This window comes from Sciurus vulgaris, assembly GCF_902686455.1.
Source record: "Sciurus vulgaris genome assembly, chromosome: 12".
NCBI lineage: Eukaryota > Metazoa > Chordata > Mammalia > Rodentia > Sciuridae > Sciurus > Sciurus vulgaris.
This window is the reverse complement of record NC_136473.1, coordinates 20,827,819-20,852,614: the sequence shown is the minus strand read 5'-3', so window position 1 is coordinate 20,852,614 and position 24,796 is coordinate 20,827,819. Positions and strand designations below refer to the sequence as shown.

The window sequence follows — 24,796 nt, the reverse complement described above, 5'->3', positions numbered from 1 at the left end:
AGAAAGTAGTCAGATATTTAAAAAATAAACGGAAGAAAATTAAAAGCATGAGGCTAAAGTTAAAATTCATAATGCAATAAAGAGCAGAATTTCACATGTAAGTTTTAAAACAGAACATTTAAACAGAAATTTAAAGCAATAATATGATGTTCAGACTTTAAAAGTGTGTTCATAATGCACAGGAAGAAAACAAAGGTGAACATAAAGAAAAAGAATAAAATACCTATATATGACAGAGACTAGATTCAACCTGATAATATTTTTGTCTGCATAAATATATCAGAATCGAGGTAAAACTTCAACCCAGCCGGAGGTTCAGAAGGAATCCTTATAACAAAACTGCTGAACACCAGACATAGAGAAAAGATCAAAAAGGGATCCCAGAGTAAAGACATCAACTGCAAAATAACAGAGCAATCTGACTGAAAGCCAGCTTCTTCAAAATAGCCCTGGATGACGGGCATCCATAGGTAAAAAAATATATATCGCCAAAGTGCTAACCAAGCAAAACAAACATAAAACACAAGAATATTAATCAAGAATTATATTTTCCATAAAAATACCTTTCAAACACATGGTTGAAAAGAAAAGGTTTTAAGATATATAAAATCAGATTTTCTAAACACATATTTAAAATAGAATGTATTTCAAGAATTTGAATGGGTGTATTTTAAGAAGAAAGCTGAAAATATGTGGATAAATACAAATGAACTCTGGAATGACAAAACAACAATGATAATCTAAGCAGTGGAGTTAAAATAATTAAAACAAGATAGAGATACAATATGCAATAGCTACCAGATGGGAGAGGGGTGATTGAAGTTAAGGTATCCTAAGAATCCTGCCTAGGTTGAGGAGAAATACCCAATAAATTTCGTCTCTGGTAAATATGAAAAACTCCAAGAGTATTCACTCAAAGAATGTTATTCTTCTAAAAATCAAAAGCAAAGTGGAGTAAATTACAATGCGAAAAGCAAAGAAGCAAATAAAAAGAGTAAAGGTGCCATTTTCAAAAGACCATAAAGCAGATCTAAATGAAAGAACAGGTAAGTGATGCTTATGAATAATCTCCCTTAGAATAGAGGCCCTGTTCTATTCACTATGTTTAGATACACAGTTCTCGGTCCACAGCACGTACTCACTAAGTTTTTTGGTGAAAGGAAAGCATGAATAAATGGATGGATCAACTAATGAATTTAGAGAAGAGATATCATAAAGATATCAATCTGAAGAAAACTCTTACCCAAATAGAATCTAGATATTCAAAGCTATTCTGCTTTAAGGCAATTAAAAATAAGTGGTGACTGTGGTATAAGTATTTGGAGAGCAACGTAGAATCTCAGCTTTTTCATTAATACTGGCATTTAGATGGTTTCTAACATTTACCTTTCACAAATTGTGCTGAAATTTTCATTCTCACACATGTAATGCATATTTCTCTTAATGCATTTTGCAGGGTAGATGCTAGTCAACATGGGTGAGCTCATAATTATGAGAATTTTATATTCTATAGACAATATTCTCTCAGTTGTACTAACAACTCTACTGAAGGAAATGGAGACTTACAAAAACCTCAGGGACAAAGGGAGCTCAAGAATCTGACCTGTCACAGTCTCCCTTATCACCACAATCCCCCTGCCAGCCAAAAGCAACTGACCAACTCCTCCCAGGACCTGGCCCTGCTAAACTCTAAAATTCAGACCCTTCCCGTAGCCTGGCACCATTTTTCCCCTTAAAAGTGTGCCCCTCCATTGCTTAAGAAAGCATCACTGATTCGTTGATTCCTATCTCTGTTTCTTTTTATTTTCGTATTCTCTTTTATTTGATTTCATCTGCCAGTTGGAAAAACAATTCCTATTTTCTTAGTTCTCTGTCAAGATGGATATTATTCAACATTTTAAAATTCATCCCTCTATCAAAAGAAAATTGCTGTTTCACTATTAATTTATTTTGTGATTTTAATATTATAAGGTATAACAGTGTTGCAAAGAGATAAACTAAGTGAAATGAATATTTCTAGAGTCACACAACCAACAAAACTGACTCATAAGGAAATAGAAAATCCAAACAGACATGACTAGCAAGAAGATTGAATCAGTAATCAAAAATATCTTAACAGAGAGATCCAGGACCAGATGGCTTAACCAGTAATCCTATGAAAAATTTAAAGAATAAACACCAATTCTCTTCAAACTCTTCCAAAACATTGCAAGAATTAGAAATATAGTAGAGAGGTAGAGTGTTTACCAAGTATGTTCAAAACCCTGGGTTAGATCCCTAGTACTGAAAACAAAAATTCTTTGAGGTTGGCACTGCTAATTTCAAAATCAGTACAAAAGCACTACAAAAAACCCTCAACAAAATACTGAACTCAACAGCGTACTGAAAAAATTACATACCATGTCCTAGTGGGACTCATTTCTGAAATGCAAGTGTGATTTAATATATAAAAAAGCAATCATTGTACTATCACACATTACAAAACGAAGGATAAAAATCATATGATCATCTCAATAGATGCAGAACAAGCAAGCATTTGACAAAATTCAACATTCCTTCATGATGAAAACACTCAACAAGGTAAGACTAGACGGAAACTATCTAAACACAATAAAGGCCATGTATGAAAGCTCATATCTAAAGTCATATGCAACTCCAAAAGACTGAAAACTTCTGTTTTAAGTTTGGGAACAAAACAAGGATGTCCACTTTGTCACTTCTATTTAATATAGTACTGGAAGTTCTCAGCAGAGCAATTAGAAAAAAAATAATAAAGAGAAATAAAGGCATCCAAATTGGAAAGGAAGAAGTAAAATTATCTGTTCATGGATGAGATGATCTCATATTATATAAAACCTGAAAGATTCCACCAAAAAAGAAACTCTTAGAGCTAATAAATTAAGTAGAGTTGAGTGCACAAGATCAACATGCAAAATTTAGTTGCATTTCTATACACTAACAATGAAAAATGCAAAAAAAAAAAGAATTAGGAAAACAACTCCATTAACAATAGCATCAACAGGAATAAAATATCGGGCATACACTTAACCAAAGAGATGGAATATATTTTACACTGAAAACTACAAAACATCACTGAAAGAAATTACACAGAACTAAATAGAAAAGCCTTCCATGTTCATGGGTTGGAAGTTTTGTTAGGCTGTCAATTCTACTCAAAGCCATGTGCCAATTTAATGAAATTTCTATCAAAATACTAATGGTGTTTTGTGATTGTTGTTGTTGAGTTTTTCTGTTTTGTTTTCTGCAGAAATTGAAAAAAAAAAATCCCAAAATTTGTGTGGAATCTCAGGTGTCTCTAAATAGCCAAAACATTCTTGCAAGAAAAACTAAATGTGAGGCCACACAAGTCCTGGTTTCAAAACTTATTATGAAATTTTCTTTCCTTGATGAGTCTCTGTCTGGTTTAGGTATCAGTGTGATATTGGCTTCATAGAATGAGTTTGGGAGGGTTCCCTCCTCTTCTATTTTATGGAATACTTTGAGAAGTATTGGAATGAGCTCTTCTTTAAAGGTTTTGTAGAACTCGGCTGAGAACCCATCTGGTCCCGGACTTTTCTTTGTTGGTAGGCTTTTGATGACTTCTTCTATTTCAGTACTTGAAATTGGTCTATTTAAATTGTTTATGTCCTCCTCATTCAGTTTAGGCAATTCATATGTCTCTAGAAACCTGTTGATGTCTTCGAAATTTTCTATTTTGTTGGAGTATAGATTTTCAAAATAGCTTCTAATTATGTTTTGTATTTCCATCCTGTCTGTTGTGATATTTCCTTGTTCATTCCGAATTTTAGTGATTTGGGTTTTCTCTCGTCTTCTCTTTGTTAGTGTGGCTAAAGGTTTATCAATTTTGTTTATTTTTTCGAAGAACCAACTATTTATTTTGTCAATTTTTCGTATTGTTTCTTTTGTTTCAATTTCATTGATTTCAGCTCTGAGTTTAACTATTTCCTGTCTTCTACTACTTTTGGTGCTGTTCTGTTCTTCTTTTTCTAAGGCTTTGAGCTGTAGTGTTAGGTTGTTTATTTGTTGAGTTTTACTTCTTTTATTAAATGCGCTCCATGAAATAAATTTCCCTCTCAGTACTGCTTTCATAGTGTCCCAGAGATTTTGATATGATGTTTCTTTGTTCTCATTTACCTCTAAGAATTTTTTAATTTCCTTCCTAATATCTTCTGTTATCCATTCATCATATAATAGCATATTGTTTAATCTCCAGATGTTGGAACATCGACGCAAAAATTCTCAACAAAATTTTAACAAATCGCATACAAAAACATATTAAAAAGATAGTGCACCATGATCAAGTGGGTTTCATCCCAGGGATGCAAGGTTGGTTCAACATCAGGAAATCAATAAACGTAATTCACCATATTAATAGACTTAAAGTCAAGAATCACATGATTATTTCAATAGATGCAGAAAAAGCATTTGATAAAATATAGCACCCCTTCATGCTCAAAACACTAGAAAAAATAGGGATAGTGGGAACATTCCTTAACATTGTAAAGGCCATTTATGCTAAGCCCATGGCTAATATCATTCTAAATGGTGAAAAACTGAAAGCATTCCCCCTAAAAACTGGAACAAGGCAGGGATGCCCTCTTTCACCACTTCTATTCAACATCGTTCTTGAGACTCTGGCCAGAGCAATTAGACAAACCAAAGAAATTAAAGGGATACGAATTGGAAAAGAAGAACTCAAACTATCCCTGTTCGCTGATGACATGATTATATATTTAGAGGAACCTGGAAATTCCACCAGAAAACTCTTAGAACTCATAAGTGATTTCAGTAAAGTAGCAGGTTACAAGATCAATGCCCATAAATCCAACGCATTTTTATACATAAGTGATGAATCTTCAGAAAGAGAAATTAGGAAAACTACCCCATTCACAATAGCCTCGAAAAAAAATAAAATACTTGGGAATCAATCTCACAAAAGAGGTGAAAGACCTCTACAATGAGAACTATACAACACTAAAGAAAGAAATTAAAGAACACCTTAGAAGATGGAAAGATCTTCCATGTTCTTGGATAGGAAGAATTAATATTGTCAAAATGGCCATACTACCTAAAGTGCTATACAAATTCAATGCAATTCCAATTAAAATCCCAATTGTGTACCTTACAGAAATAGAGCAAGCAATTATGAAATTCATCTGGAAGAATAAGAAACCCAGAATAGCTAAAGCAATCCTTAGCAGGAAGAGTGAAACAGGGGGTATTGCAATACCAGATCTTCAACTCTACTACAAAGCAATAGTAACAAAAACTGCATGGTATTGGTACCAAAATAGAAAGGTAGATCAATGGTACAGAATAGAGGACACGGACACAAACCCAAATAAATACAATTTTCTCATACTAGACAAAGGGGCCAAAAATATGCAATGGAGAAAAGATAGCCTCTTCAACAAATGGTGCTGGGAGAATTGGAAATCCATATGCAACAGAATGAAACTAAACCCATATCTCTCACCATGCACGAAACTAAACTCAAAATGGATTAAGGACCTCGGAATCAGACCAGAGACCCTGCAGATTATAGAAGAAAAAGTAGGTCCAAATCTTCACCTTGTTGGTCTAGGACCAGACTTCCTTAACAGGACTCCCATAGCACAAGAAATAAAAGCTAGAATCAACCACTGGGATAGATTCAAACTAAAAAGCTTTCTCTCAGCAAAGGAAACTATCAGCAATGCGAAGAAAGAGCCTACAGAGTGGGAGAATATCTTTGCCAATCATACTTCAGATAGAGCACTAATCTCCAGAATCTATAAAGAACTCAAAAAACTCTACTCCAAGAATTCAAATAGTCCAGTCAACAAATGGGCTAAAGAAATGAATAGACACTTCACAGAAGAAGATCTACAAGCAATCAACAAACACATGGAAAAATGTTCAACATCTCTAGTAATAAGAGAAATGCAAATCAAAACCACCCTAAGATTCCATCTCACCCCAATTAGAATGGCGATTATCAAGAATACGAGCAACAACAGGTGTTGGCGAGGATGTGGGGAGAAAGGTACACTCATACACTGCTGGTGGGGCTGCAAATTAGTGCAGCCACTATGGAAAGCAGTGTGGAGATTCCTTAGAAAAGTTGGAATGGAACCACCATTTGACCCAGCTATCCCACTCCTTGGCCTATACCCAAAGGACTTAAAATCTGCATACTACAGAAATACAGCCACATCAATGTTCATAGCTGCTCAATTCACAATAGCCAGACTGTGGAACCAACCTAGATGCCCTTCAATTGATGAGTGGATAAAGAAACTGTGGTATATATATACTATGGAATATTACTCAGCCATAAAGAATGATAAAATTATGACATTTGCAGGCAAATGGATGAAATTGGAGAATATCATGCTAAGTGAGATAAGCCAATCTCAAAAAGCCAAAGGACGAATGATATCGCTAATAAGTGGAGGATGACACATAATGGGGGGGAGGGAAGGGTTAGAGTTAGGGTTAGGGAGGGGGGCAAGTATGGAGGAAGGAACTACTGTATAGAGGGTAAAGAGGGGTGGGAGGGGTGGGGGGAAGGGAAAAAATAACAGAATGAATCAAACAACATTGCTCTATGTAAATTTATGATTACACAAATGGTATGCCTTTACGCCATGTACAAACAGAGAAACAACATGTATCCCATTTGTTTACAATAAAAAAAAAAACTTATTATGAAGTTATAGTAATCAAAACATCGTCATACTGACAGAAAGATGACATACAGATGAATGGAACAGAGTAGAGAACCCAAAAATAAATCTTCACCTATATGGTCAAATTATTTTTGACATGTACCAACACCATTTAAGGGGGAAAGAACAGTCTTTTCAACAAATGGCATTGAGAAAACTGGATATCCATATGCAAAAGAATGAAATTGGATACTTACCTTAATCCACATACAACTACTAATTAAAAATGGATCATAGATATTAATCTAAGAGCTAAAACTATACAACTCTCAGAAGAAAACATAGGACAAATGCTTTATGACACTGGATTTAGATATGGGGTTTTTGTGGGGGATAATTTATTAGAAGCCCAGGCAACAAAATTAAAATAGATAAATTGGACTACATTAAAATTGAAAGCTTCTTCCTATTAAAGGACATAATCAGAGTGAAAGACAATCTATGGAATAGGGGGAAATATTTGAAAATAATATCTGGTAAATGGTTAATAAGCGGAATATATAAAGAACTCTTACAATTCAATAATAAAAAACAATCAAATTAAAAAATGGGCAGAAACTTGAATAAACATGACACCAAAGAAGATAACAAATCACTAGAAAGTACATGAAAAAAATGTTCAATAACTTTAACTATTAGGGAAATGCAAATGAAAATCATAATGAAATACTACCTTACACCTAATAGAATGACGACTATAAAAAATATAGATGATGAGAAATGTTGGTAATGATGTGGAAAAATTTAAAATTTTGTGCATAGTTGATGGGAATGTAAAATGATGCAGCTGTTGTGGAAAATAATATGCAGTTCTTCAAAATTTAAAAATAAAATTATCATATGATCCAACAATTCCATTTCTGGATATATACATGAAAATTGGAAACAGGGTACAAGAGATATTGTACAATATTGATAGCAACATTATTCACAATAGTCAAAAGATTAGAAGCAATCCAAGTATCTGGGTATAGATGAATGGATAAGCAAAATGTGGTGTATATAGGACATGGAATATTATTCAGGTTTATAAAGGAAGGAAATTCTCTGTTTAAAGTCTTTCATGTCTTTTATTTTGCTAAAATGAATAGTTATGAAATGATTGCCAAGCATAGGAACCCACTTCGGGACATTAAAATCTGCAAAAAGCTTGAGATATTTAGGCAACTATTTGGCTTCTTCTTTTTTAAAAATTTTTAATTTGTTCTTTTTAATTATACTTGAAAGTAGAATGTATTTTGACATATCATACATACGTGAAGTATAACTTCCCATTCTTGTGGTTGTACATGATGTGGAGTTACACTGCTCATGTATTCAAGTGTGAGCATAGGAAAGTTATGTCTGATTCATTCTACTCTCTTTCCCATTTCCATTCTCCCTCCCTTCCCCCCATAAGCCCTGTCAAATCTTGTGAACTACCACATCTCCCTCCCCCTGCCTATTGTGAGTGAGCACCCACAAGTCAGAGAGAACATTCTGCCTTTGGTTTCTTCGGATTAGCATATTTTACTTAGCATGATATTCTCCATTTCCATCCATTTACTGGCAAGTGTCATCATTTCATTCTTCTTTATAACTGGGTAATATTCCATTGTGTCTATATACCATATTTTCTTTATCCGTTATCTGTTAAGGGCACCTAATTGGTTCCATAGCTTGGCTATTGTGAGTTGAGCAGCTATGAACATTGATGTGGTTGCATCACTATAGAATGCTGATTTTAAGTCCTTTGGTTATATGCCAAGGAGTGGAATAATTGGGACAAATGGTGGTTCCATTCCAAGTTTTCTGAGGAATCTCCATATGACTTTTCAGAGTGGTTGCACCAGTTTGCAGTCCCACCAGCAATACATGAGTATACCTTTTCCCCACATCTTCATCAACATTTATTGTTATTTGTATTCTTGATAATTGCCATTCTGACTGGAGTGATATGAAATCTCAGTGTAGTTTTAATGTGCATTTCTCTAATTGCTAGTGATATTGAACATTTTTTCATATATTTGTTGATCATTTGTATTTCTTCTTCTGTGAAGTGTCTGTTCAGTTCCTTTGCCCATTTATTAATTGGGTTATTTGGTTTTTCGGTGTTAATTTTTTTGAGTTCTTTATATAAAAGGAAGGAAATTCTGAAGCATACTACAATGTGGATGAAATTTGAGGACATTATGCTAAGTGAAATAAGCAAGTAAGGTTGTCACTCTTGAGAGGAAAGAAAGAAACAGAGAGAGAAAGGAAGGAAGGAAGGAAGGAAGGAAGGAAGGAAGGAAGGAAGGAAGGAAGGAAGGAAGGAAGGAAGGGAGGAAGGAAGGAAGGAAGGAAGAAGAATGAAAGAGGGTGGTGACCTGGAACTGGAGGAGAGGGAAGAATGGAGAATTGTTATTTAATGGATATCAAGTTTCAGATTCAAGAAATGAAATGAGTTTAGAAATTGTACAATGATGTCACTATATTTAACACTATTAAACTATACACTTAAAAGCCATTAAATTTTACTTCATAAATATTTTATCATTATTTTAAAAATACTTTAAATTGTGAAAATGGAAAAAAAATCTTTAAAATGTTGCATTATTTTATTCACTCTGTTGATTGTGAGCTTCTCACAATCATTTGACCATTTTCTATTTGATTTGTTTGTCTTATTGTTTCAAAGATATGTTTGATTATTGAAGAAAAAAATACAGTCATTACAAATTTTTTCTCCCAATTTGCAGTTTCTCATTTTACTTTATGAACTATTTTAATAATAGTAAAGATTAAAATACTTGTCTCAAGAAATTGGTATCTTTTCCTCCACATCATTTGAGTTTTTTTTTTTTTTTTTCATGTTTAGAAACACCTTCTTTTTAAAGATTCTAAAATAACAGATCTACATTTTCTTCAGTTACTTTCATGGCTTACATTTTTAAGCTTTAGATTTTGATCCACATGAATTTATAAGAGATATTGCATTCAGATTGATTGACTCTCTTCCAAAAGTCTAAGAATGTCTTACTCCTACCATTCGTTAAGAACATCTGTTAACAGCCTGTATTTCCCCACTAATTATGAATTCACAGTTATATTTCAGTCAATTTCTTGATCCACGGTTCTGTTCTATTGAACAGCTTATGTACTTTTCACATACTAGAGATTTATAGTTTCCAGCTGTTTTGTCAGATAGTCTTTGTTATATGTCGCTCTCTTTATGCAAATATAATTCCAGACAACTTGTGAAACACAAAAGGAAAAAAAAAAACTTAAGGGATTTGTTGATTAAATTAATAAAAATTCTTTATCAGAGTGAATCTTCCCATTTAGGCATATCGTATGCAATTCCATTAAGCCAAGTGCTTTATTTCTAAATAATCTTTCTAAAATAACTATTTTCTGCATGAAGTTCTGCTTATTTCTTGTTAGGTTTATTCCTAGGCACATTATAGATTGTTGCTATTGGGAATTTTTCTTTTAATCAAATATATTTGCTAATGAGTTCCTTTCATCCAGAGTCTATTGATCTTTTTTGTTGCTATTTTTATGTATTTTAGAAGCTTTATTAATTTTCAGAAAAATTGGATGGGAGAAAATAAGTAAATATGCAGTAAAAAAAATTCTCAAATCCGAAAAAAAAAAGAAATTTTCAGGTTGAAATGACTTACTGTATGCTGAATAGGATCAATTTTATTTTAACAACATCTAGAGCAAGTTTTGTTTCAGATAAGAAAATTACTGAAATTTCCCAAAGAGAATAAAAGAATGCTCAGTCAAGAAGCAAGGATCATCCTGACATCGTACTTACCCATCAGCAAGAACCCAACTGGATGATGACAGAAGCTTCCAAACATCTAGGGGAACGTGACAATGAGTCACTTAAAACCAAGCGTGGGGACCAAATATGGACATTTGCTGACCTGACCGGTAAGGACTGAAAATGTTGATCTCCAGTGTACCCAGGAGTGCCACAAAAGTAAACTATAGGACGAATATTTAAAGATAGCCTCCTGCATACTTCTTCCCCTTGCCAAGACCAACTAAAATGAAATTATGAGAATTTAAAATTACAAGGACAATGAGAATTAAGAAAGAGATTATCAATGCTCCATAGACTTAAACAGATTTACAGTATTTCTGGAAGGATGTCAGATGGAAATCTCATGTTGTGGGGAGGAAGAAATGCCACCATAAGACATGTTGTCAAGAGGGACTTGGAAAACCATGAAGCCAAAGCCTCCCTTTGCTTCCCTGAAAAGACTAGGGAATGAAAGACTCCCTCCCCATAGGATGAAGAAGAAGGAAACATGGGCTGAAAAATGAACAACAGAAAACCTGAGCATAGAAGAGGTCATCCCCCATTTCCCTGTGGGTACAACACAGGCCACGACATGCCTCCAGGTAGGAGATCTGAGGCTCCTGGGACCCCCTCGCTCAGGGGACTAGCCTTTTGAAATGACAGAAAACTTCAGCACACACGGAATTGCCACTCAGCTTTTCTATGCCTTGCCTTTAATATCACCAGGTCTTTAAAGAGAAGATTCAATATAAAGGGGAAAAGACCACTCTTAAAGAAGTTGAAGGAAGAGCTAAGCAGTGATCAGTGAGGAAGCACAAAGATTAGAACTTTTAAAACTCAGAAGTCTCCTCAGAAGTCTTCGAGAAGTTCAGAATATTACCCCGATTTTCTGAAGAAAGGGAGATGTGTTCATCAGCTATTTTTGTCACTGTGACCAAAATGCCCTACAAGAAAAACTTCGAGGATGAAAAGTGGATTTTGGTTCATGGTTTCAGAGGTATAATCCATGATGGCCCAACTCCATTTCTCTTGGCCCAAGTGTGGCAGAACATCATGGCAGAAGGATGGGGTGGTGGAGAACTGCTCTGTGAATGGCTGGCCAGTGAGAAGGGTGTGCTGGAACACACCCAGGGACCTACCTCCTCCAGCCACATCCCACCTGCCTAGAATTACCAACCACTCATTCAAATTTGGACAAACTGATTAGGTTGCAGCTCTCCTAATCTAATCAGTGCACCTCCTGAATTAATGCAGAAGCTTTTGGGGGACTCCTCCTATCTGAACCTTAGGGAATTAAAGTCAAGAAAATATCCTTAGGGCTGGGCATGGAGGTGCATGACTATAATCCCAGCTACTGGGGAGGCTGAAGTGGGAGAATCTTGAGTTCAAAGCCAGCCTCAGCCACTTAGCAAGGCCCTAAGGAACTCAGTGAGACCCTGTCTTTTAATAAAATGTGAAAAAGGGTTGAGAATGTGGCTCAGTGGTTAAGTACCCCTGGGTTCAATCCCAGGTACAAAAGAAAGAAAGAAAAGAAAAGAAAAGAAAAAAAAAAGAAAAGAAAAGAAAGGAGGGAGGGAGGAAGGGAGAGAGGGAGAGAGGAAGGAAGGAAGGAAGGAAGGAAGGAAGGAAGGAAGGAAGGAAGGAAGGAAGGAAGGAAGGAAGGAAGGAAGGAAGGAAGGAAAATTTCTCAAAGTTACAACAAAAACTTTCAGATTGAAAAGGTCCAGAGACTATCTATTACAAGTAATGAAAGGGTTTGAGCCCTTACATTTCCTCATACCAGAAAGGAGATAATGATTAAACTGGATAAATTAAGAAATTATTTAAGATATTAACATAACTATCAACAGAAGCTAAGATGATTTAAAATTTTCCTCTGGAAAGTGTAAAGAGCTGGGGAGAAATGGTACAAAGTACTATTTTTTTTTAATTGTCATTATAACAATTTATGTTATTTTCTTAAAACTATATATATTTTATATATATATATATATTACTTTAACAAAATGATTTAAATGATTTTTAAAACTAAAAAGCACACTTCACGAATAATGTCTGCACCCTGTGGCATATGCAGCCTTGGAAGAGTTTTGTTTGGAGACAGGGTCTCCCTAGGCTTCTGAGGCTGACCTGGAAATCGCTATGCTCTGCCTCAGCCTCTGGATGGTATCACAGGTGAGCAACCATGCACAGGCTTGAAAGACCTCAGTGACCAGTCCCCATCTTCCATCACTTCACCCATGTTTCAATTTCTTCGTACTCAAAGCTAGTTGAAAAATGACCTTAAAATTACTTTAAGAGGTCTGGTTGGCTTTTTATAGAATGCCAAGTTTCCCACAGCCAACACAGGACCCTTCTATCTGGCTCTGGTAAACAGGGCACCTTCTATAATGTGTGCTGTGAAACTCCTTTTTGTTTTTTTTAGAAAATGGCACATTTCAAGTTTGTCATGGTATCTGGTTCCAGGATTCCATTTGGCTCCAGTCTGCATGGCTTCCCTGAAGCTAGTTTCCAAGCCCTTCGTTCCTTAGGGCAGAGAAACCCTGAGTTTAATGTGTTTTCTGGAAATCCCAATTTAAAAAAAAAATGGCTGTCAGAGAACTAGAGATCAACTGATCTTAGGAAAACAAATTTTGAAGTCTGTAGAGAATATTTTCAAGGAGAAAGTAGACTTAATGCAACAGGTATCGTGACTGAGCAAATGGATTATTTTAGTGATGTGATGCAGGCATACCGTAAGAAGATTTAAAAAGTGAAAAGGAAACTAGAAACACAAGAAAAATAAAAGCTAAACAAGAAAGACATGCTCCAAACCAGAGTAAACTGAAATTGTATTGAAGGATTGAGGTAGAAGCAAAAATCAAAGTGGATGTGAATTTGAACTTGACACATGTAACATTCTCACTTGACACAGTTTTTCCTTCAAGGGTGAAATGATACTACTTGTTTCTGATGTAAACAATATAATAATAAAAACACTGGGGAAATTCCCATCTCAGCATCCACCCATGGACAAAACATTCCCTATACTGAAAGTGTGAAGTGGGGGGTGAGGTCAGGAGGAATTTTTGCTAACACTGTGGGGACTGAAAGAGAAACTATAAGGAATATTTTGTCCTCAGTCCTAGATTTAGCATTATGATGCATACAGGACATTCCTATAATCTCCTTTTCCAATAAAGTTTTGCGTTCTACTTGTGAGTATCAACAATTGATGATACTGTTTCAACGTTGGCAATAGTTGATCACGGTGATGTTCAATAACTGATTCAATACCATGGTTGCTTGCATGCTGAAACCATGCAGGACACAAGATTGTAAACTATGGTTTTTGTTTTTATTTTAAGTGAAATGGGAGATGGAAAGCACATAAGAACAATGAAATGGGATAGAGTAACTAGGGCATTGAGAGTCAGGCAGAGAAATCGAATGTGATGCAGTAACATGGGGTTCAGCGAAGGAGTTAGAGATGAAAGAAAGGTTTAACAAGAGGGTCAGAGTCTGGTTCTATTGGAGGCCAACACAGCAGTCCATGAACCTGGAATGGAGTGATTCTGTGTGTGGGTTTTCCCAGGCCACCTACATGCTGTTCTAAAAAGTATGCCATGTCAGCCAACCAGACTTCATGATCTCTGTCATGTAGATCAGGGATATAGAAAGAGATCCAAGTGAGAAAATTTGAAACACAGAAGCAATTCAATTAATAATGGCATGGCTGCTGTTATTAATCAGAAGTAATCCTGTAATTATCTAAATGAATCGTTTTCTTGATGCATTCCTTAGATTTGGAATAATGATAGAAAGAATAAATTTCCCCATTACTCAAATTTAGTAAAATATGCATTGAAGTTCTGTTTCTTTTTTTAAAATTTTACACACCCATTAAAACCGAGTGGTCCCGCAGACTGCCAAGATGGAAGTGACTTAAATTCAGTATCTTCATCGTTGCAGTCACTGTGCCATCCCTGCCTGTTTTAAAAGTACTGTTTAAATGCGGGAATGTGCAAAATCACAGAATGGGGAACTGAAAATCGTGCTGAAATGACCCTAAACTCTTGTGAACTTGTTCTTGAAAGAATGCATGCCTGATTTTAGTTGATGTGTGCCGGGGCCAATTGTGCAAATAAGAGTTCTTGATGATATGTAATGGGGGGGGGGAGTGAGAGAAGAATGAAGGAACTTGTATTATGTAGAAGGGAATGAGAGGGAGGAGGGTATGAAAGATGGTGGACTGAGACAGACATCATCGCCCTACGTACATGTATGATTACACGAGTGGTGTGAATCTACATAATGCACAACCATAGAAATGAAAAGATGTACCCCATTTGTGTACAATGGATCAAAATGCAGTCTGTAAAAATAAAAAAAAATTAAGTATTTTTTTAAAAAGAATTGATTCAAAGGTAGAATCCAATATTGACTACAGGATAATTAATAAAAATGAAATGTCTCAGAGCATATTTATATATATGTGTGTATGTTTTATATTTACAAATGTAGGTTATTAAAACTCAACAACCACCACAATAACTAGATCAATAGAAACTTTGGAAGAAAGAGGGGGAAAAGTAGTTCATCACTGATATTTTTTAAGAATTGCTGGCATGTCATAAAGATTAGAATAAGACTGACTTTCTATTAGTCTGTTTGTAGAATTCTCTATTGTGAGAGGCGTCCCTTGTCACCTGTCCCTGGCAGATTGCTTTCACCATTGTCTCCTTAGTAGACAGTTTGAAAAACTCGAAAGGATTTACAGATGGAGAAAGGTATTTACCTTGGACAAATACAAGAAAAGTGTCCAGAAAGTTGAAAAATTGGCAAGAAATACTAAAAGCAGTGTGGGCTGACTTCTGGGGGAGAATGAAATAGAGTGGTGTAGTCGAGGGATGATTTAGGGAAAAACCAGTTACTATGCCCTTTTGTAGTGATAGAGGTTAATACAGATTTTTCACAATAATAAAAATCATAAATTTTGATGTATCAGACATCTGTATAAATGCTTTACATGTATGGAGTCATTTTATTCCCATAATAATCCTATGCTGTATATGATGTAGGTACAATTATTATTCCTATTTTTTAGGCAAAATAGTGGAAGCACTATTAGGAATTGTCAGAAACAAGTTTAACTCAGATGATGTGGCTCCAGAACCTTCCTGTTAACCACTTACACTGTGAAGTTCTTGAGAGAAGGAGTAAAGACTTGAACTGCCATCACTTTTACTTTTCAGTCCAAGTGCTATGTCTCTGAACTGACATAGCATAGAGATTCAGAAAATAAGGAGTATTTGGGCTACACAAGGACAAGGTGGTGAGGTTATGAAATTGCAGGCAGATGGATAGAATCCAGAGTCATTTTACAAAACGATTATATAGGATTTCATGGTGACTAAAATCAGAAGATGAAAAGAATGAGTCAATGATGACTCAAAATTTTAGACCTTTGTAGAGCAGAAAATGAGGGTGCAGTTGACAGGGAGTGGAAAAGGAACTCGTGGGTGAATTGGTGGGTGGAAGGTGATGGTGAATTTAGCTTTAATAATCCAAGGAGAAAGTTTCAATAAACACTTTTGAAATACTGCAACACTATCAAGAAGAGGGAAAACTGGAAAAGAAAGTTTCAGAAATAGTAGAATGGGTGACATAGTTGTAATTCTACCTTCCACCTTTAGTGAGTGAGAGATTGATTGAATACTTTATACCCTTTTCATTCCACAGAGAGTTCGAGGCAGCTTACTGTAAAACAAATAAGAGATTACTATTGGTATACTCGTCAGCTCCTTTATTTTTTGATTCATCTTCCTCTTTTCCAAATAAAATGATTTCATTTTTTTTCCACTTGGTCCCTTATTTAGGCCCAACCTTTTGTTAATGAAATGATAATCATTTTAAATGAAGTTTGTGTAGTCCTTTCAAGTGTTTATCAATTGTGACTTACATTACATGTAATTTTTATCTTGCCTTGTTTTGCTTTGTTTTGTACCATATCAATTGTTAGAAGTATAAATGATGAAAATTATGTGGCAGTATTTAAATTAATTATTAAAATGATATGTATACATATTTCCCCCAGAATGCATTCAATATTTTTAATATTTTTGCTCTACTTTTGTTCACCTTTTCTATTACCCAAACAATGGGTAATTTTTGCAACATTATAGTACCTAAATATATATGTGAATATTAATAGATCTAAGGAAGAAATAAGCAGCAATTTGATAATAGTGGAGAACTCCAGTATCCCATTTTCAACAATGGATAAATTATCCAGAAAGAAAATCAATGAGAAAAAAAGAATTTAAACTATGCTTTAGGTCAAGTAGACCTACCAAACACATATAGAACATTCAATCCAAAAGCAACAGAATGGACATTATTCTCAAGCACACGCAGAACATTTTCTAGGATAAATCATATGTCACAGGGCATATCTTAACAAATTAAAAAGAGAGAAAATCACAACAAGCATTTTTTTCTGACCACAATGGTATGACACTAGAAATCAGTATCAAGAGAAAAAAAGTGGATATTTAACATATAGAAATTAAACAACATATTCCTGAAAAACCAATGGGACAAAGAAAAAAAAAAATCAAAAGGGAAAAAAAAAGTCTTGAGACAAATGAAAATGGGAAATGACACTAAAACTTTTAGAAAGCTGCAAAAGAAGTTCTAAGGCAGAGGGCTGTGGTTACAGCTCAGTGCACTTGCCTGGTATGTGTGAGGCACAGGGTTCAATTCTCAGCACTGCATACAAATAAATAAAATAAAGGTTCATTGACAACTAAAAAAAAACTTAAAAAAAAGAAGTTCTAAGGGAAAATTTACAATGATAAATACTCAGACTAAGAAAAAGAACGATATCAATTAAACTACCTTAGTTTATACTGCAAGTAACTAGAAAAGAAGAAGAAACAAAGCTCAAGTTAGTATAGAGAAGAAAGGATTAGAACAGAAAAAAAAAATAAATGAAATGGAGAACAGAAAAACAATAGCTTTCTGGTTTTTTTTTTTTTTTTTTTCAATGAAACCCAGAGGATTTTTTAAAAGATAAAATTGCCAAGCCTTGGGAACCCAGGACCAGAGGCATGGCGGGGGCGGGGCCGGGGGAGGTGCGCACCAAGCTGACTGCGGCCTCCCTCGCCCCAGCCCCTTGAACCAGGACCCGACAGAGATGTGATAGTGGATCATCATGCTTCCACTATTAAACCTTGAAGAATACAAAATAAACATGTCATTCACCGTTTGGAAAGGCGGCGGATCAGTTCAGGCAAGGCAGGTACCCACTGGCACCAGGTTCCAGTGTTCCACCAGAATGTCTTCCCTAACTTCACAGTTGTCAACGTTGAAAAACCTCCTTGTTTCTTGCGTGAATTCTCACCTGATGGACGCTACTTTATTGCTTTTTCTTCTGACCAGACATCTCTTGAAATGCATAAGTACCAGGGCTGCCGGGCAGCAGAGGACCGATTGCAGGGATGTGAGGGGGAGATCCTATTCAATGGCAATGCCCAGCGGTCAGTCAACGTCAGGGGTAGGCTTTTTGAACGCTTTTTCGTTTTGCTGCACATTACAAATGTGGCAGCCAATGGCGAGCACCTGAACCCGGAGTGTAGCCTCTTCATGGTGATTGCCGGTGTGTGATTGTGGGCTCTGCTGCCTACCTCCCGGACGAGCCTCACCCTCTTTTCCATGAGGTATATCGGAACAGTGAATCAGTGACCCCAAATCCACGGTCTCCTCTAGAGGACTATTCCCTCCACGTCATTGACCTTCACACGGGCCGCTTATGTGATACGCGCACTTTCAAGTGTGATAAAGTGGTCCTGTCACACAACCAAGGGCTGTGCTTGTATACAAACATTCTGGCCATCTTGTCTGTGCAGCAGCAGACCATCCATGTCTTCCAGGTGACTCCTGAAGGCACATTCATCGACGTGCGAACCATTGGCCGCTTCTGCTATGAAGATGACCAGCTCACTGTGTCAGCCGTTTTCCCTGCAGTACAGCGGGAGTCAGACAGGCATGGCCAATCCCTTCAGGGATCCTTTCATCAACTCCCTGAAACACCGGCTACTGGTGTACCTGTGGCGCCGAGCAGAGCAGGATGGCAGTGCAATGGCCAAGAGGCACTTCTTCCAGTACTTTGACCAGCTGTCTCAGCTGCGTATGTGGAATATGCAGCTTCTGGATGAAAACCACCTGTTTATCAAGTATACCAGTGAGGACGTAGTGACACTGCGAGTCACTGATCCATCTCAGGCATCTTTCTTTGTAGCGTACAATATGGTGACAACGGAGGTGATTGCCGTGTTTGAGAATACTTCGGATGAGCTTTTGGAACTCTTTGAGGACTTCTTGATCTCTTCCGCAATGCTACCTTGCACAATGAAGTTCTGTTTCCCTGCTCAGCTTCCAGCAACAATTTTGCAAGGCAGATCCAGCGCCGGTTCAAAGACACAATTATAAATGCCAAGTATGGAGGGCACTCAGAGGCTGTGCACCGGCTGCTGGGTCAGCTCCCCATCAGTGCACAGTCCTACAGTGGCAGCCCCTACCTGGATTTGTCTCTCTTCAGCTATGATGACAAGTGGGTGTCGGTCATGGAGCGACCCAAGACTTGTGGAGATCACCCCCTCAGGTTCTATGCCCAGGACTCTGGCCTGCTCAAGTTTGAGATCCAGGCAGGCTTACTGGGCCGCCCCATCAATCACACAGTGCGATGCCTCATTGCCTTCACCTTTCACCCTTTTGAGCCTTTTGCAGAGGACTAATGCTGAGTATGTTGTCAACTTTCATATACTACACTGCTGCACGTAGGTCCCTGACCACAGACAGGTTATCTGATCTTCCAGGACTTTGCCCCCTTATTTCAGTGGTCTCTAGAGTACATGATGCCAACTACCAGCTCTGTGGGTTCTGCACTGGTATACCTCAACATGGAACAGAGTCAGGGAGAAGCAAGGGCTCTTCCTAATGGGATTTTTAAAAATTGTATACAATACTGCTACTGATTGATTTGAAGTCCTTTTGCCTTTTCCCTGTGGGAATGCCCAGCATTAATTAACACATCAATGTTCATAGCTGCTCAATTCACAATAGCCAGACTGTGGAACCAACCTAGATGCCCTTCAATTGATGAGTGGATAAAGTCCATTTAATTTTTATTTAGCATTTTATTGCTGTGAAGATAAAAGCATTACACTTTAACCCCTTTCATGTCACTTCTTTGGCATTATGATATGCAGCCCAAAGCAGGTAAATCTTGTTTACTCATGAAAACTGTGTACAGTTTTTCCACTTACCAACAAGCAGAGCTATCTTTATAAGAAAAATTTAAAACCTTGGTATTTTCTTACTTAAAAAAAAATTGACAAGCCTTTAGCTACACTAAGAAATGAGAAACCACTTGAATAAATAAACTCAGAGATTATAACTGATACCACAGATACTCGAAGGATCATGAGAATACTGTGAACAAATATATACCCAAAAAAAATGTATAACCTAGAAGAATAGGTAAAGTCCTACAACCTACAAGACCAAAAGATGCGGAAATGCAAAGTCTTAATATTCTAATAAGTAAGGCAATTCAATCGATAATAAGAAGCATCCTGACAAAGAAAAGTCCAAAACCAAATGGCTTCAGTGGTGAAATCTATCAAATATCCTTCCAGGTGTTCATATCAATGCTTCTCAAACTCTTCCAAAATATTGAAGTGGAGGGACTATTCCCAAACTCTTCTTATGAGTCCAGTATTCCCTCAATTCTAAATACAGACAAGGTCACTACACACAAAAAAATTACAAGCTAATGTCTGTGATGAACATAAATGCAAAATCCTAAAAAAAAAAAAAAAAAAAAAAAAAACTAGTAAACCACATTGAGCAGCACATTAACATTAAAAGTGGACAATACCATGATCACGTGGGATTTATTCCTGTGATGTAGAGATGGTTCCACATAGGCAAATAAATACATGTGACAATCCTCATAAACAAAAATAATAAAATTATGTAATGATCTCAAAATTCAGAAAAACATTTGACGAAAGTCAACATCAGTTCATGAAAAAAATTCTAAACAAATTGCACATAGAAGAAATGCTTCTTAGCAAAATAATGGCCATATACTACATGCCCACAGCTAATATCATATCTGATGGAAAACTGAAATCTTTCCTCTAAGATCAGAAATAAGACAAGTAAGCCTACTCTTTCTATTCAACTCCTTCTATTCTACTCCTTTTATTCAGCTCATACTAAAGTTCTAGCCAAAGAAATTAGGAAAGAAAAAGAAATAAAAGGCATATGTATCAGAAATGAAGAGGTAAAACTGTCTTTACTGGCAGATGACCTGATCTTATGTACAGAAAACAGTAAAGTGCCTACAAAAACCTCTTACGACTAATAATAACAAATTCAGTAAATTTGCAAGATACAACATCAACATACAAAATCCAGTTACATTTCTACATCCTAATAACTATCTGAAAAACAAATTAAGAAAGCAGAGCTATTTACAAAAAAAAACTTTCTCCAAAGAGGAGAAAGATCTGTATACTGAAAAATATAAAATATTGATGAAAGAAAATGATGACACAAATAAATGGGAAGACATTCCATGTTGATGGATCAGAAGAATCAATGTTAAAATATCTACACTTCCCAGTTATCTACAGAGTTAATGCCATCCCCATTAAAAATTACAATGACATTTTTCACAGAAGAAGAAAAATATAATGCTAACATTCATATGCTGGATGGGTAAAGCAATATTATGAGGAAAAAACCTGAAGTATCATACTACCTGATTTCAAATAATACTGCAAAGCTGTAAAAATAATCTAGATGATATGGTACTGGCATAAAAATAAATTTAAAAAAACCAGTGGAACAGAACAAAAAAGGTAAGAAACAAACCCACATGTGTACAGACAATTAATTTATGACAGAGTGGCCAAAAATACACAATGAGAAAAGAATAATCTGTCCTATCAATGATGCTGGGCACACTACACATCCATGTGCAAAAGAAAAGAAAGTGGACCCTCAACTTACACCATAAACAAAAATCAACTAAAATGGATTAAAGATTTACATATAAGACCAGAAACCATAAAACTCCTGGAAGAAAACAAAGAAAAAAATCTCCTTGACATTGGCCTTAGCAATGAGTTTTTGCATTTGACTCCGAAAGCATTAGCAACAAGAACAAAAAAAAAGACAAACGGAATCATATCAAACTAAAATGATTCTGTACAGCAAAGGAAACGATCAACAGAATGAAAATACAACCTTTGGAATGGGAGAAAATGTTTGCTAAACATGTAGTAAAGAGTTAGCATCCAAAGTATAGAAGGGACTCATCCAACTCGCAATCAACGGTAACCGTGACTATGTGATTAAGGATATGTTGATCTTGATTTTCATAATCACTTCACAATATAAACATATATCACAACCCCACATTGCATTTTTTAAGTATATATGATTTTATCTGTCAATAATTTTTAATAAAGCTAGAAAAATGGATATTGGAAAAGATAAGTATAATGAATACCAACCATACAAATCATTACTTGCAATGTGTGTAGAGTTTAAAATACACATAAAACGAAAATTCAGATAACAATGATGCACAGAAAAGATGGAGGTGTTCAGTGGTACTACCCCATTTGTGTATGATGAATCAAAATGCACTCTGTAAAAATAATAAATAAATAAATAAATAAAGTATTAGGGCTGGGGATATAGCTCAGCTGGCAGAGTGCTTGCCTCTCAAGCACAAGGCCCTGGGTTCAATCCCCAGCCCTGCAAAAACAAAAAACAAAAAAACAAACAAACAAAAGAAGTATTTCCTGTTTAAGAAAAAAGGTGTTGAGGTTCTAAAAGTATTTGAAAAATGGTAAAATTAATACTTCTTTTTGCACTGAACCAAATCAGGATGTACACATTCCTGCTAGGATAAACACTAGCAGTATAGTAAACATGTGTACTTAATGTGATAAAAGAAGGGAAAATAAATATATACAGAATAATTTGGAAGTTGGAGTGGAAACATTCAAGGAGGGTGAGAGGAGTAAGGGGAAGGGTCTGTCCACACAGTGATCAGACCAGTTCAGTATGGTCTCCTCACTGCTCAGCCACCACCATGCCCATGAAAGTCTGTGCCCCATCTGGCCCCACTCTGCAGTACCTTGACTTGATTTCAAGAACGTAACTTAGGCCATGACGGTGAATTGCAACATGCATGCAGAGCTGGACAAGGACACCAAAAGTCTTTCAGCATACCTCAGATCCAGCACAAAAACAACCCTTGATGCCTTCACCCTTCCTGTGGTTCTATCCTGGTAGATGACCAGGAGCAGTAAGGTCATGGAGCATTTCAGAAAAATCTTGAGGAAGAAGGAAAAAACCTTCAAGAAAGAGGCGCAGGAGAAAAGGTAGCTCTCTTATTCAGTCAACTTTGGCTCCCTAAAGTATGGCCTGCAGAAGGACCTCTGCCACGTTCAAGGGTAGGTGTGTGGCCCAGGCCTGATGCCCTTACCCAAGGAGATGACTGGAAAGGAGTTGCTCTGAAAGCCTTCAGGGACTCAGGCCCAAGACACTGTGGCCTGGGGTGATTGTATCTACCCAGCGGGGAGATTGGTGTAGGATTATCTTGGCCCCAGGGAAGTCCCTGACTCTGTCCCCAGAAAGACAGTGGAAATCTCTTTGCCATGAACCGTCCTCTTTGCACACCTATATCAAAGGAGGTGGGGAAAGAACTGCTCTTGCTTAACTGCAGACAAAAGTATCCTTACTTGTGGGGAGTGGTGAATCAGATCACGGCCTCTGACTGACTCCTGGCTGTGTTTGCACTGGGAGCTACCTGTACAAAGGTGCAGGTTGAGATGCCCCAGTTGCTATGGTGATGCTGGCCTGAGAAGGCTCCATGCCAAACTGCAGAGCTGTTTTCAGTTGCGGTCTTGAGTTCAGCACCTTCTCCCAGGGATAAAGGATTCTGAGCAGAATAAGATGACCCTAACATCTCACCAGTCCTATGTTCTTCAGATTGCCTACTTTGCTGAAACCTTCCCACAATTAACCTTTTGATGATGAAACCTATATAATAAACTTGCTGAGAGAGCTCTGGTGTCAGTCAAACCTCACCAGGGTTTGGATACCCACCTGGCCCCAGCTTTTTCTCCCTATGTGTGTCCGTTTGTCTTTTCTTTATCCCCCATCATCCCGTGTCAGGTATATCTCCCTTAATTAATGGCCAAGTCCCCGACACCTACTCCATCACTCAATAAAACACTTTTCAATCAATCAAAAGAAGTTTTGATAATCTAAAAAAAAGAAAAAAATTTAAAAGGAAACATAAACTAATGGACCACATAAAACATGCATAAGAAGATGATGTAAACCTAGTAATATCAGTAATTACATTAACTATAAATGGATTTAACGTTCCAAGTAAGACTAAGTTTGTAAAACTGGATACAAAGCAATTATATGTGGTCGTAAAGGACATTTTGAATATAAGAAAATAGGATAAAAATGAAAAGAAGGTAATTTTGAGTAAAAAATTCTGGCACACAAAATGTACTCAATAATTCTGTTCATACAAAGTTCACACATGAGATAAAATTAATCTATGCGTTTGAGGCCAAGGATAACCTTGAACGTGATGAGGATGTTGAGGAGGCATATTCTAGAGGTCTGACCTGGAACTGCCAGTTGTGAGTGTTAAGTTCATGAGATGCATATAGTATAAACTATTTTAAGATAAATAAGCCATGGAAAAAATAGACACCAATATGCTAACAATGGTGACATTCGAGAAGTAGGAATTGATTGTGATTTTTATCTCTTTATATTTTCCTGTGTTTTCCAGAGGAAGGAGGAAGGAGAGGCAAAGGCTTTGCTTTAGACAGTAGTCTTCAAGAAGGAGAGAGATGGGTCTTCTCTTGTCATTTTCCCACACCATTAAATTAGTCTGCAGATTGGAGAGAAGTTTCTGTAGAATAGCAATGGAAGATAATTGGAATAATGAGGTTGGGACAAAATTGAGGGCTTTGATTGTTAAACAAAGTAGTTGGTACTCGATTTTGCAGGCACTGGTAGAGCATGAAACGTGCTTGTTTGTTTGTTTGTTTTCGCAGGGATCAGCTTGATCAGAGTAGGCAGCAATGGGAAGGATAAACTGGGTGACACAGAGATGGAAGGAATGGGCATAGTCCAACTGCAGGGGAATCAGGCCTCCTTCTGTACTATGGAGTCATCAGCCCTGGCAGCTCCT

At 36.5% G+C, this 24,796-nt stretch overlaps 1 pseudogene across 1 annotated transcript; it reads left to right on the top strand.

Annotated features, from left to right (window-relative positions):
• The first annotated feature begins 10,540 nt into the window (after positions 1-10,540).
• Positions 10,541-19,405, top strand: LOC306641440 (DET1 homolog; annotated as a pseudogene). Its single transcript has 2 exons — positions 10,541-10,634; positions 17,672-19,405. The product of its transcript is annotated as a DET1 homolog (transcript).
• Positions 19,406-24,796: the final 5,391 nt, after the last annotated feature.